Genomic DNA, 13,434 nt, shown 5'->3' on the forward strand with positions numbered 1-13,434 from the left:
ATTCTACATCTGTCCGTCTAGAGTGCTGAACGTAAAAAAAAATATTTTAGACCCTTTTCATATAAAGTATATAAAAAATATTTTTCTTGTTTGTTATAAAAAACGGTGTATTCCTTCATATGCCGAACTAGTTGCATTGTGGATTTAGCCTAAACATGATTTTAGAAAATATTCATTGAAAAAACTTTTTTTTAAATAACATTTGAAAACCCTTGTATATTGTATTCTACATCTGTCCGTCTAGTGCTGAACGTATTTTTTTTTATTTTAGACCCTTTTCATGCAAAATGTATAAAAAATATTTGTCTCGTTTGTTATAAAAAACGGAGTATTCCTTCATATGCCGAACTAGTTGCATTGTGGATTTTGCCTAAGACATGATTTTAGACAATATTCATGGAAAACAGTTTTTTTTAAATCACATTTGAAAACCCTTGTATATTGTATTCTACATCTGTCCGTCTAGAGTGCTGAACGTAAAAAAAAATATTTTAGACCCTTTTCATATAAAGTATATAAAAAATATTTTTCTTGTTTGTTATAAAAAACGGTGTATTCCTTCATATGCCGAACTAGTTGCATTGTGGATTTAGCCTAAACATGATTTTAGAAAATATTCATTGAAAAAACTTTTTTTTAAATAACATTTGAAAACCCTTGTATATTGTATTCTACATCTGTCCGTCTAGTGCTGAACGTAATTTTTTTTATTTTAGACCCTTTTCATGCAAAATGTATAAAAAATATTTGTCTCGTTTGTTATAAAAAACGGAGTATTCCTTCATATGCCGAACTAGTTGCATTGTTGATTTTGCCTAAAACATGATTTTAGAAAAAATTCATTGAAAAAACTTTTTAAAAAATCACGTTTGAAAACACTGATATGTTGTATTCTACATATGTCCTTCTAGTGCTGAACGTTAAAAAAAATATTTTAGACCCTTTTCATGCAAAATGTATAAAAAATATTTCTCTCGTTTGTTATAAAAAACGGTGTATTCCTTCATATGCCGAACTAGTTGCATTGTGGATTTTGCCTAAAACATGATTTTAGACAATATTAATTGAAAAAAGCGTTTTAAAAAATCACATTTGAAAACCCTTGTATATTGAATTCTCCATATGTCCTTTTAGTGCTGAACGTAATTTTTTTTATTTTAGACTCTTTTCATTCAAAATGTATAAAAAATATTTTTCACGTTTGTTATAACAAAACGTTGTATTCCTTCATTTGCTGAACTGGTGGCATTATGGACTTTGCCTAAAACATGATTTTAGACAATATTCATTGAAAAAACATTTTTCAAAATCACATTTGAAAAACCTTGTATATTGTATTCTACATCTGTCCGTCTAGTGCTGAACGTAAAAAAAAAATATTTTAGACCCTTTTCATATAAAGTATATAAAAAATATTTTTCACGTTTGTTATAAAAAAACTTTGTATCCCTTCATATGCCGAACTAGTTGCATTGTAGATTTAGCCTAAAACATGATTTTAGAAAATATTCATTGAAAAAAGCTTTTAAAAAAATCACATTTTAAAACCCTTGTATGTTGTATTCTACATATGTCCTTCTAGTGCTGAACGTTAAAAAAAATATTTTAGACCCTTTTCATGCAAAATGTATAAAAAATATTTGTCTCGTTTGTTATAAAAAACGGAGTATTCCTTCATATGCCGAACTAGTTGCATTGTGGATTTTGCATAAAACATGATTTTAGACAATATTAATTGAAAAAAGCTTTTTAAAAAATCACATTTGAAAACCCTTGTATATTGAATTCTCCATATGTCCTTTTAGTGCGGAACGTAATTTTTTTTATTTTAGACTCTTTTCATTCAAAATGTATAGAAAATATTTTTCACGTTTGTTATAACAAAACGTTGTATTCCTTCATTTGCTGAACTGGTGGCATTATGGACTTTGCCTAAAACATGATTTTAGACAATATTCATTGAAAAAACATTTTTCAAAATCACATTTGAAAAACCTTGTATATTGTATTCTACATCTGTCCGTCTAGTGCTGAACGTTAAAAAAAAATATTTTAGACCCTTTTCATATAAAGTATATAAAAAATATTTTTCACGTTTGTTATAAAAAAACTTTGTATCCCTTCATATGCCGAACTAGTTGCATTGTAGATTTAGCCTAAAACATGATTTTAGAAAATATTCATTGAAAAAAGCTTTTAAAAAAATCACATTTTAAAACCCTTGTATGTTGTATTCTACATATGTCCTTCTAGTGCTGAACGTTAAAAAAAATATTTTAGACCCTTTTCATGCAAAATGTATAAAAAATATTTGTCTCGTTTGTTATAAAAAACGGAGTATTCCTTCATATGCCGAACTAGTTGCATTGTGGATTTTGCATAAAACATGATTTTAGACAATATTAATTGAAAAAAGCTTTTTAAAAAATCACATTTGAAAACCCTTGTATATTGTATTCTACATCTGTCCGTCTAGTGCTGAACGTAAAAAAACATATTTTAAACCCTTTTCATATAAAGTATATAAAAAATATTTTTCACGTTTGTTATAAAAAAAACTTTGTATCCCTTCATATGCCGAACTAGTTGCATTGTAGATTTAGCCTAAAACATGATTTTAGAAAATATTCATTGAAAAAAGCTTTTTAAAAAATCACATTTTAAAACCCTTGTATGTTGTATTCTACATATGTCCTTCTAGTGCTGAACGTTAAAAAAAATATTTTAGACCCTTTTCATGCAAAATGTATAAAAAATATTTTGTTTGTTTGTTATAAAAAAACGTTGTATTCCTTCATTTGCTGAACTAGTTGCATTATGGATTTTGCATAAAACATAATTTTAGACAATATTCATTGAAAACACTATTTTCAAATTCACATTTGAAAACCCTTTTATATTGTATTCTACATCTGTCCGTCTAGTGCTGAACGTAAAAAAAAATATTTTAGACCCTTTTCATATAAAGTATATAAAAAATATTTTTCACGTTTGTTATAAAAAAACTTTGTATCCCTTCATATGCCGAACTAGTTGCATTGTAGATTTAGCCTAAAACATGATTTTAGAAAATATTCATTGAAAAAAATTTTTTTTACATAACATTTGAAAACCGTTTTATGTTGCATTGTACATATATCCTTCTAGTGCTGAATGTAAAAAAATTTTATTTACCCTTTTCATGCAAAATGTATAATAAATATTTGTCTCGTTTGTTATAAAAAACGGTGTATTCCTTCATATGCCGAACTAGTTGCATTGTGGATTTTGCCTAAAACATGATTTTAGAAAAAATTCATTGAAAAAACTTTTAAAAAAATCACGTTTGAAAACACTTCTATGTTGTATTATACATATGTCCTTTAGTGCTGAACATTAAAAAAAATATTTTAGACCCTTTTCATGCAAAATGTATAATAAATATTTGTCTCGTTTGTTATAAAAAACGGTGTATTCCTTCATATGCCGAACTAGTTGCATTGTGGATTTTGCCTAAAACATGATTTTAGACAATATTAATTGAAAAAAGCTTTTTAAAAAATCACATTTGAAAACCCTTGTATATTGAATTCTACATATGTCCTTCTAGTGCTGAACGTAAAAAAAAATATTTTAGACCCTTTTCATATAAAGTATATAAAAAATATTTTTCACGTTTGTTATAAAAAAACTTTGTATCCCTTCATATGCCGAACTAGTTGCATTGTAGATTTAGCCTAAAACATGATTTTAGAAAATATTCATTGAAAAAAGCTTTTTTTAAAAATCACATTTTAAAACCCTTGTATGTTGTATTCTACATAAGTCCTTCTAGTGCTGAACGTTAAAAAACATATTTTAGACCCTTTTCATGCAAAATGTATAAAAAATATTTTGTTTGTTTGTTATAAAAAAAACGTTGTATTCCTTCATTTGCTGAACTAGTTGCATTATGGATTTTGCATAAAACATGATTTTAGACAATATTAATTGAAAACACTTTTTTCAAAATCACATTTGAAAACCCATTTATATTGTATTCTACATCTGTCCGTCTAGTGCTGAACGTAAAAAAAAATATTTTAGACCCTTTTCATATAAAGTATATAAAAAATATTTTTCACATTTGTTATAAAAAAACTTTGTATCCCTTCATATGCCGAACTAGTTGCATTGTAGATTTAGCCTAAAACATGATTTTAGAAAATATTCATTGAAAAAAGCTTTTAAAAAATCACATTTTAAAACCCTTGTATGTTGTATTCTACATATGTCCTTCTAGTGCTGAACGTTAAAAAAAATATTTTAGACCCTTTTCATGCAAAATGTATAAAAAATATTTTGTTTGTTTGTTATAAAAAAACGTTGTATTCCTTCATTTGCTGAACTAGTTGCATTATGGATTTTGCATAAAACATGATTTTAGACAATATTCATTGAAAACACTTTTTTCAAAATCACATTTGAAAACCCTTTTATATTGTATTCTACATCTGTCCGTCTAGTGCTGAACGTAATTTTTTATATTTTAGACCCTTTTCATGCAAAATGCATAAAAAATATTTGTCTCGTTTGTTGTAAAAACTGTGTATTCCTTCATATGCCGAACTAGTTGCATTGTGGATTTTGCCTAAAACATGATTTTAGACAATATTAATTGAAAAAAGCTTTTTAAAAAATCAAATTTGAAAACCCTTGTATATTGTATTCTACATATGTCCTTCTAGTAATGAACGTTAAAAAATATTTTCAGACCTTTTTCATGCAAAATGTATAAAAAATATTTTTCTTGTTTGTTATAAAAAAACGTTGTATTCCTTCATTTGCTGAACTAGTTGCATTGTGGATATTGCCTAAGACATGATTTTAGACAATATTCATGGGAAACAGTTTTTTTTTTAATCACATTTGAAAACCCTTTTATATTGTATTCTACATCTGTCCGTCTAGTGCTGAACGTATTTTATTTTATTTTAGACCCTTTTCATGCAAAATGCATACAAAATATTTCTCTCGTTTGTTATAAAAAACGGTGTATTCCTTCATATGCCGAACTAGTTGCATTGTGGATTTTAACTAAAACATGATTTTAGACAATATTAATTGAAAAAAGTTTTTTAAAAAATCACATTTTAAAACCCTTGTATGTTGTATTCTACATATGTCCTTCTAGTGCTGAACGTTAAAAAAAATATTTTAGACCCTTTTCATGCAAAATGTATAAAAAATATTTTGTTTGTTTGTTATAAAAAAACGTTGTATTCCTTCATTTGCTGAACTAGTTGCATTATGGATTTTGCATAAAACATCATTTTAGACAATATTCATTGAAAACACTATTTTCAAAATCACATTTGAAAACCCTTTTATATTGTATTCTACATCTGTCAGTCTAGTGCTGAACGTAAAAAAAAATATTTTAGACCCTTTTCATATAAAGTATATAAAAAATATTTTTCACATTTGTTATAAAAAAACTTTGTATCCCTTCATATGCCGAACTAGTTGCATTGTAGATTTAGCCTAAAACATGATTTTAGAAAATATTCATTGAAAAAAGCTTTTAAAAAATCACATTTTAAAACCCTTGTATGTTGTATTCTACATATGTCCTTCTAGTGCTGAACGTTAAAAAAAATATTTTAGACCCTTTTCATGCAAAATGTATAAAAAATATTTTGTTTGTTTGTTATAAAAAAACGTTGTATTCCTTCATTTGCTGAACTAGTTGCATTATGGATTTTGCATAAAACATGATTTTAGACAATATTCATTGAAAACACTTTTTTCAAAATCACATTTGAAAACCCTTTTATATTGTATTCTACATCTGTCCGTCTAGTGCTGAACGTAATTTTTTTTATTTTAGACCCTTTTCATGCAAAATGCATAAAAAATATTTGTCTCGTTTGTTGTAAAAACTGTGTATTCCTTCATATGCCGAACTAGCTGCATTGTGGATTTTGCCTAAAACATGATTTTAGACAATATTAATTGAAAAAAGCTTTTTAAAAAATCAAATTTGAAAACCCTTGTATATTGTATTCTACATATGTCCTTCTAGTAATGAACGTTAAAAAATATTTTCAGACCTTTTTCATGCAAAATGTATAAAAAATATTTTTCTTGTTTGTTATAAAAAAACGTTGTATTCCTTCATTTGCTGAACTAGTTGCATTGTGGATATTGCCTAAGACATGATTTTAGACAATATTCATGGGAAACAGGTTTTTTTTTAATCACATTTGAAAACCCTTTTATATTGTATTCTACATCTGTCCGTCTAGTGCTGAACGTATTTTATTTTATTTTAGACCCTTTTCATGCAAAATGTATAAAAAATATTTGTCTCGTTTGTTAAAAAAAAACTGTGCATCCCTTCATATGCCGAACTAGTTGCATTGTGGAATTTTTCCTAAAACATGATTTTAGACAATATTCATGGTAAACAGCTTTTTAAAAAATCACATTTGAAAACCCTTGTATGTTGTATTCTACATATATCCTTCTAGTGCTGAGCGTTAAAAAAATGTTTTAGACCCTTTTCATGCAAAATGTATAAAAAATATTTTTCAAGTTTGTTCTAAAAAAACTGTGTATCCCTTCATATGCCGAACTAGTAGTTGCATTGTGGATTATGCCTAAAACATGATTTTAGACAATATTCATGGTAAACAGCTTTTTTTTTAATCACATTTGAAAACCCTTGTGTGTTGTATTCTATATATGTCCTCCTAGTGCTGAACGTGAAAAAAATATTTTAGACCCTTTTCATGCAAAATGTATAAAAAATATTTTTCACGTTTGTTATAAACAAACTTTGTATCCCTTCATATTTCGAACTAGTTATATTGTGGATTTTGCCTAAAACATGATTTTAGACAATATTCATTGAAAAAAGCTTTTAAAAAAATCACATTTGAAAACCTTTGTATGTTGTACTCTACATATATCCTTCTAGTGCTGAATGTTAAAAAAAATATTTTAGACCCTTTTCATGCAAAATGTATACAAAATATTTTTCACTCGTTTGTTATAAAAAAAGGTGTATCCCTTCATATGCCGAACTAGTTATATTGTGGATTTTGCCTAAAACATGATTTTAGAAAATATTCATTGAAAAAAGCTTTTTAAGAAATCACATTTGAAAACCCTTGTATGTTGTATTCTACATATGTCCTTCTAGTGCTGAACGTTAAAAAAATATTTTAGACACTTTTCATGCAAAATGTATAAAAAATTTGTTTCACGTTTGTTATAAAAAACTGTGCATCCCTTCATATGCAGAACTAGTTGCATTGTGGATTTTGCCTAAAACATGATTTTTGACAATATTCATTGAAAAAAGCTTTTTAAAAAATCACATTTGAAAACCCTTGTATCTTTTATTCTACATACATCCTTCTAGTGCTGAACGTAAAAAAAATATTTTAGACCATTTTCATGCAAAATATATAAAAAATGTGTTTCACGTTTGTTAAAAAAAACGGCGTATCCCTTCATATGCCGAACTAATTGCATTGTGGATTTTTTTTCATAAAACATGATTTTAGACAATATTCATTGAAAAAAGCTTTTAAAAAAATCACATTTGAAAACCCTTTTATGTTGTATTCTACATATGTCCTTCTACTGCTGAATGTTAAAAAAAATATTTTAGACCCTTTCATGCAAAATGTATAAAAAATATGTTTCTCGTTAGTTATAAAAACTTTGTATCCCTTCATATGCCGAACTAGTTATATTGTGGATTTTGCCTAAAACATGATTTTAGAAAATATTCATTGAAAAAAGCTTTTTAAGAAATCACATTTGAAACCCTTGTATGTTGTATTCTACATATGTCCTTCTAGTGCTGAACGTTAAAAAAATATTTTAGACCCTTTTCATGCAAAATGTATAAAAAATATGTTTCACGTTTGTTATAAAAAACTGTGTATCCCTTCATATGCCGAATTAGTTGCATTGTGGATTTTGCCTAAAACATGATTTTAGACAATATTCATTGAAAAAAGCTTTTTAAGAAATCACATTTGAAACCCTTGTATGTTGTATTCTACATATGTCCTTCTAGTGCTGAACGTTAAAAAAATATTTTAGACCCTTTTCATGCAAAATGTATAAAAAATATGTTTCACGTTTGTTATAAAAAACTGTGCATCCCTTCATATGCCGAATTAGTTGCATTGTGGATTTTGCCTAAAACATGATTTTAGACAATATTCATTGAAAAAAGCTTTTAAAAAAATCACATTTGAAAACCCTTGTATGTTGTATTCTACATATATCCTTCTAGTGCTGAGCGTTAAAAAAATATTTTAGACCCTTTTCATGCAAAATGTATAAAAAATATTTTTCTCGTTTGTTCTAAAAAAACTGTGTATCCCTTCATATGCCGAACTAGTAGTTGCATTGTGGATTATGCCTAAAACATGATTTTAGACAATATTCATGGTAAACAGCTTTTTTTTAAATCACATTTGAAAACCCTTGTGTGTTGTATTCTATATATGTCCTCCTAGTGCTGAAAATGAAAAAAATATTTTAGACCCTTTTCATGCAAAATGTATATAAAATATTTTTCACGTTTGTTATAAACAAACTTTGTATCCCTTCATATTTCGAACTAGTTATATTGTGGATTTTGCCTAAAACATGATTTTAGACAATATTCATTGAAAAAAGCTTTTAAAAAAATCACATTTGAAAACCCTTGTATGTTGTACTCTACATATATCCTTCTAGTGCTGAATGTTAAAAAAAATATTTTAGACCCTTTTCATGCAAAATGTATAAAAAATATTTTTCTCTCGTTTGTTATAAAAAAAGGTGTATCCCTTCATATGCCGAACTAGTTATATTGTGGATTTTGCCTAAAACATGATTTTAGAAAATATTCATTGAAAAAGCTTTTAAAAAAATCACATTTGAAAACCCTAGTATCTTTTATTCTACATACATCCTTCTAGTGCTGAACGTAAAAAAAATATTTTAGACCATTTTCATGCAAAATATATAAAAAATGTGTTTCACGTTTGTTAAAAAAAACGGTGTATCCCTTCATATTCCGAACTAGTTGCATTGTGGATTTTGCCTAAAACATGATTTTAGACAATATTCATTGAAAAAAGCTTTTAAAAAAATCACATTTGAAACCCTTTTATGTTGTATTCTACATATGTCCTTCTACTGCTGAATGTTTAAAAAAATATTTTAGACCCTTTCATGCAAAATGTATAAAAAATATGTTTCTCGTTAGTTATAAAAATGTTGTATCCCTTCATATGCCGAACTAGTTATATTGTGGATTTTGCCTAAAACATGATTTTAGACAATATTCATGGTAAACAGCTTTTTAAAAAATCACATTTGAAAACCCTTGTATGTTGTATTCTACATATATCCTTCTAGTGCTGAGCGTTAAAAAAATGTTTTAGACCCTTTTCATGCAAAATGTATAAAAAATATTTTTCAAGTTTGTTCTAAAAAAACTGTGTATCCCTTCATATGCCGAACTAGTAGTTGCATTGTGGATTATGCCTAAAACATGATTTTAGACAATATTCATGGTAAACAGCTTTTTTTTTAATCACATTTGAAAACCCTTGTGTGTTGTATTCTATATATGTCCTCCTAGTGCTGAACGTGAAAAAAATATTTTAGACCCTTTTCATGCAAAATGTATAAAAAATATTTTTCACGTTTGTTATAAACAAACTTTGTATCCCTTCATATTTCGAACTAGTTATATTGTGGATTTTGCCTAAAACATGATTTTAGACAATATTCATTGAAAAAAGCTTTTAAAAAAATCACATTTGAAAACCTTTGTATGTTGTACTCTACATATATCCTTCTAGTGCTGAATGTTAAAAAAAATATTTTAGACCCTTTTCATGCAAAATGTATACAAAATATTTTTCACTCGTTTGTTATAAAAAAAGGTGTATCCCTTCATATGCCGAACTAGTTATATTGTGGATTTTGCCTAAAACATGATTTTAGAAAATATTCATTGAAAAAAGCTTTTTAAGAAATCACATTTGAAAACCCTTGTATGTTGTATTCTACATATGTCCTTCTAGTGCTGAACGTTAAAAAAATATTTTAGACACTTTTCATGCAAAATGTATAAAAAATTTGTTTCACGTTTGTTATAAAAAACTGTGCATCCCTTCATATGCAGAACTAGTTGCATTGTGGATTTTGCCTAAAACATGATTTTTGACAATATTCATTGAAAAAAGCTTTTTAAAAAATCACATTTGAAAACCCTTGTATCTTTTATTCTACATACATCCTTCTAGTGCTGAACGTAAAAAAAATATTTTAGACCATTTTCATGCAAAATATATAAAAAATGTGTTTCACGTTTGTTAAAAAAAACGGCGTATCCCTTCATATGCCGAACTAGTTGCATTGTGGATTTTTTTTCATAAAACATGATTTTAGACAATATTCATTGAAAAAAGCTTTTAAAAAAATCACATTTGAAAACCCTTTTATGTTGTATTCTACATATGTCCTTCTACTGCTGAATGTTAAAAAAAATATTTTAGACCCTTTCATGCAAAATGTATAAAAAATATGTTTCTCGTTAGTTATAAAAACTTTGTATCCCTTCATATGCCGAACTAGTTATATTGTGGATTTTGCCTAAAACATGATTTTAGAAAATATTCATTGAAAAAAGCTTTTTAAGAAATCACATTTGAAACCCTTGTATGTTGTATTCTACATATGTCCTTCTAGTGCTGAACGTTAAAAAAATATTTTAGACCCTTTTCATGCAAAATGTATAAAAAATATGTTTCACGTTTGTTATAAAAAACTGTGTATCCCTTCATATGCCGAATTAGTTGCATTGTGGATTTTGCCTAAAACATGATTTTAGACAATATTCATTGAAAAAAGCTTTTTAAGAAATCACATTTGAAACCCTTTTATGTTGTATTCTACATATGTCCTTCTAGTGCTGAACGTTAAAAAAATATTTTAGACCCTTTTCATGCAAAATGTATAAAAAATATGTTTCACGTTTGTTATAAAAAACTGTGCATCCCTTCATATGCCGAATTAGTTGCATTGTGGATTTTGCCTAAAACATGATTTTAGACAATATTCATTGAAAAAAGCTTTTAAAAAAATCACATTTGAAAACCCTTGTATGTTGTATTCTACATATATCCTTCTAGTGCTGAGCGTTAAAAAAATATTTTAGACCCTTTTCATGCAAAATGTATAAAAAATATTTTTCTCGTTTGTTCTAAAAAAACTGTGTATCCCTTCATATGCCGAACTAGTAGTTGCATTGTGGATTATGCCTAAAACATGATTTTAGACAATATTCATGGTAAACAGCTTTTTTTTAAATCACATTTGAAAACCCTTGTGTGTTGTATTCTATATATGTCCTCCTAGTGCTGAAAATGAAAAAAATATTTTAGACCCTTTTCATGCAAAATGTATATAAAATATTTTTCACGTTTGTTATAAACAAACTTTGTATCCCTTCATATTTCGAACTAGTTATATTGTGGATTTTGCCTAAAACATGATTTTAGACAATATTCATTGAAAAAAGCTTTTAAAAAAATCACATTTGAAAACCCTTGTATGTTGTACTCTACATATATCCTTCTAGTGCTGAATGTTAAAAAAAATATTTTAGACCCTTTTCATGCAAAATGTATAAAAAATATTTTTCTCTCGTTTGTTATAAAAAAAGGTGTATCCCTTCATATGCCGAACTAGTTATATTGTGGATTTTGCCTAAAACATGATTTTAGAAAATATTCATTGAAAAAAGCTTTTAAAAAAATCACATTTGAAAACCCTAGTATCTTTTATTCTACATACATCCTTCTAGTGCTGAACGTAAAAAAAATATTTTAGACCATTTTCATGCAAAATATATAAAAAATGTGTTTCACGTTTGTTAAAAAAAACGGTGTATCCCTTCATATTCCGAACTAGTTGCATTGTGGATTTTGCCTAAAACATGATTTTAGACAATATTCATTGAAAAAAGCTTTTAAAAAAATCACATTTGAAACCCTTTTATGTTGTATTCTACATATGTCCTTCTACTGCTGAATGTTTAAAAAAATATTTTAGACCCTTTCATGCAAAATGTATAAAAAATATGTTTCTCGTTAGTTATAAAAATGTTGTATCCCTTCATATGCCGAACTAGTTATATTGTGGATTTTGCCTAAAACATGATTTTAGAAAATATTCATTGAAAAAAGCTTTTTAAGAAATCACTTTTGAAAACCCTTGTATGTTGTATTCTACATATGTCCTTCTAGTGCTGAACGTTAAAAAAATATGTTAGACCCTTTTCATGCAAAATGTATAAAAAATATTTTTCAAGTTTGTTCTAAAAAAACTGTGTATCCCTTCATATGCCGAACTAGTAGTTGCATTGTGGATTATGCCTAAAACATGATTTTAGACAATATTCATGGTAAACAGCTTTTTTTTTAATCACATTTGAAAACCCTTGTGTGTTGTATTCTATATATGTCCTCCTAGTGCTGAACGTGAAAAAAATATTTTAGACCCTTTTCATGCAAAATGTATAAAAAATATTTTTCACGTTTGTTATAAACAAACTTTGTATCCCTTCATATTTCGAACTAGTTATATTGTGGATTTTGCCTAAAACATGATTTTAGACAATATTCATTGAAAAAAGCTTTTAAAAAAATCACATTTGAAAACCTTTGTATGTTGTACTCTACATATATCCTTCTAGTGCTGAATGTTAAAAAAAATATTTTAGACCCTTTTCATGCAAAATGTATACAAAATATTTTTCACTCGTTTGTTATAAAAAAAGGTGTATCCCTTCATATGCCGAACTAGTTATATTGTGGATTTTGCCTAAAACATGATTTTAGAAAATATTCATTGAAAAAAGCTTTTTAAGAAATCACATTTGAAAACCCTTGTATGTTGTATTCTACATATGTCCTTCTAGTGCTGAACGTTAAAAAAATATTTTAGACACTTTTCATGCAAAATGTATAAAAAATTTGTTTCACGTTTGTTATAAAAAACTGTGCATCCCTTCATATGCAGAACTAGTTGCATTGTGGATTTTGCCTAAAACATGATTTTTGACAATATTCATTGAAAAAAGCTTTTTAAAAAATCACATTTGAAAACCCTTGTATCTTTTATTCTACATACATCCTTCTAGTGCTGAACGTAAAAAAAATATTTTAGACCATTTTCATGCAAAATATATAAAAAATATGTTTCACGTTTGTTATAAAAAACTGTGTATCCCTTCATATGCCGAATTAGTTGCATTGTGGATTTTGCCTAAAACATGATTTTAGACAATATTCATTGAAAAAAGCTTTTTAAGAAATCACATTTGAAACCCTTGTATGTTGTATTCTACATATGTCCTTCTAGTGCTGAACGTTAAAAAAATATTTTAGA

The sequence above is a fragment of the Coregonus lavaretus genome (genome assembly GCF_964263955.1).
Source record: "Coregonus lavaretus genome assembly, chromosome: 38".
Lineage (NCBI taxonomy): Eukaryota > Metazoa > Chordata > Actinopteri > Salmoniformes > Salmonidae > Coregonus > Coregonus lavaretus.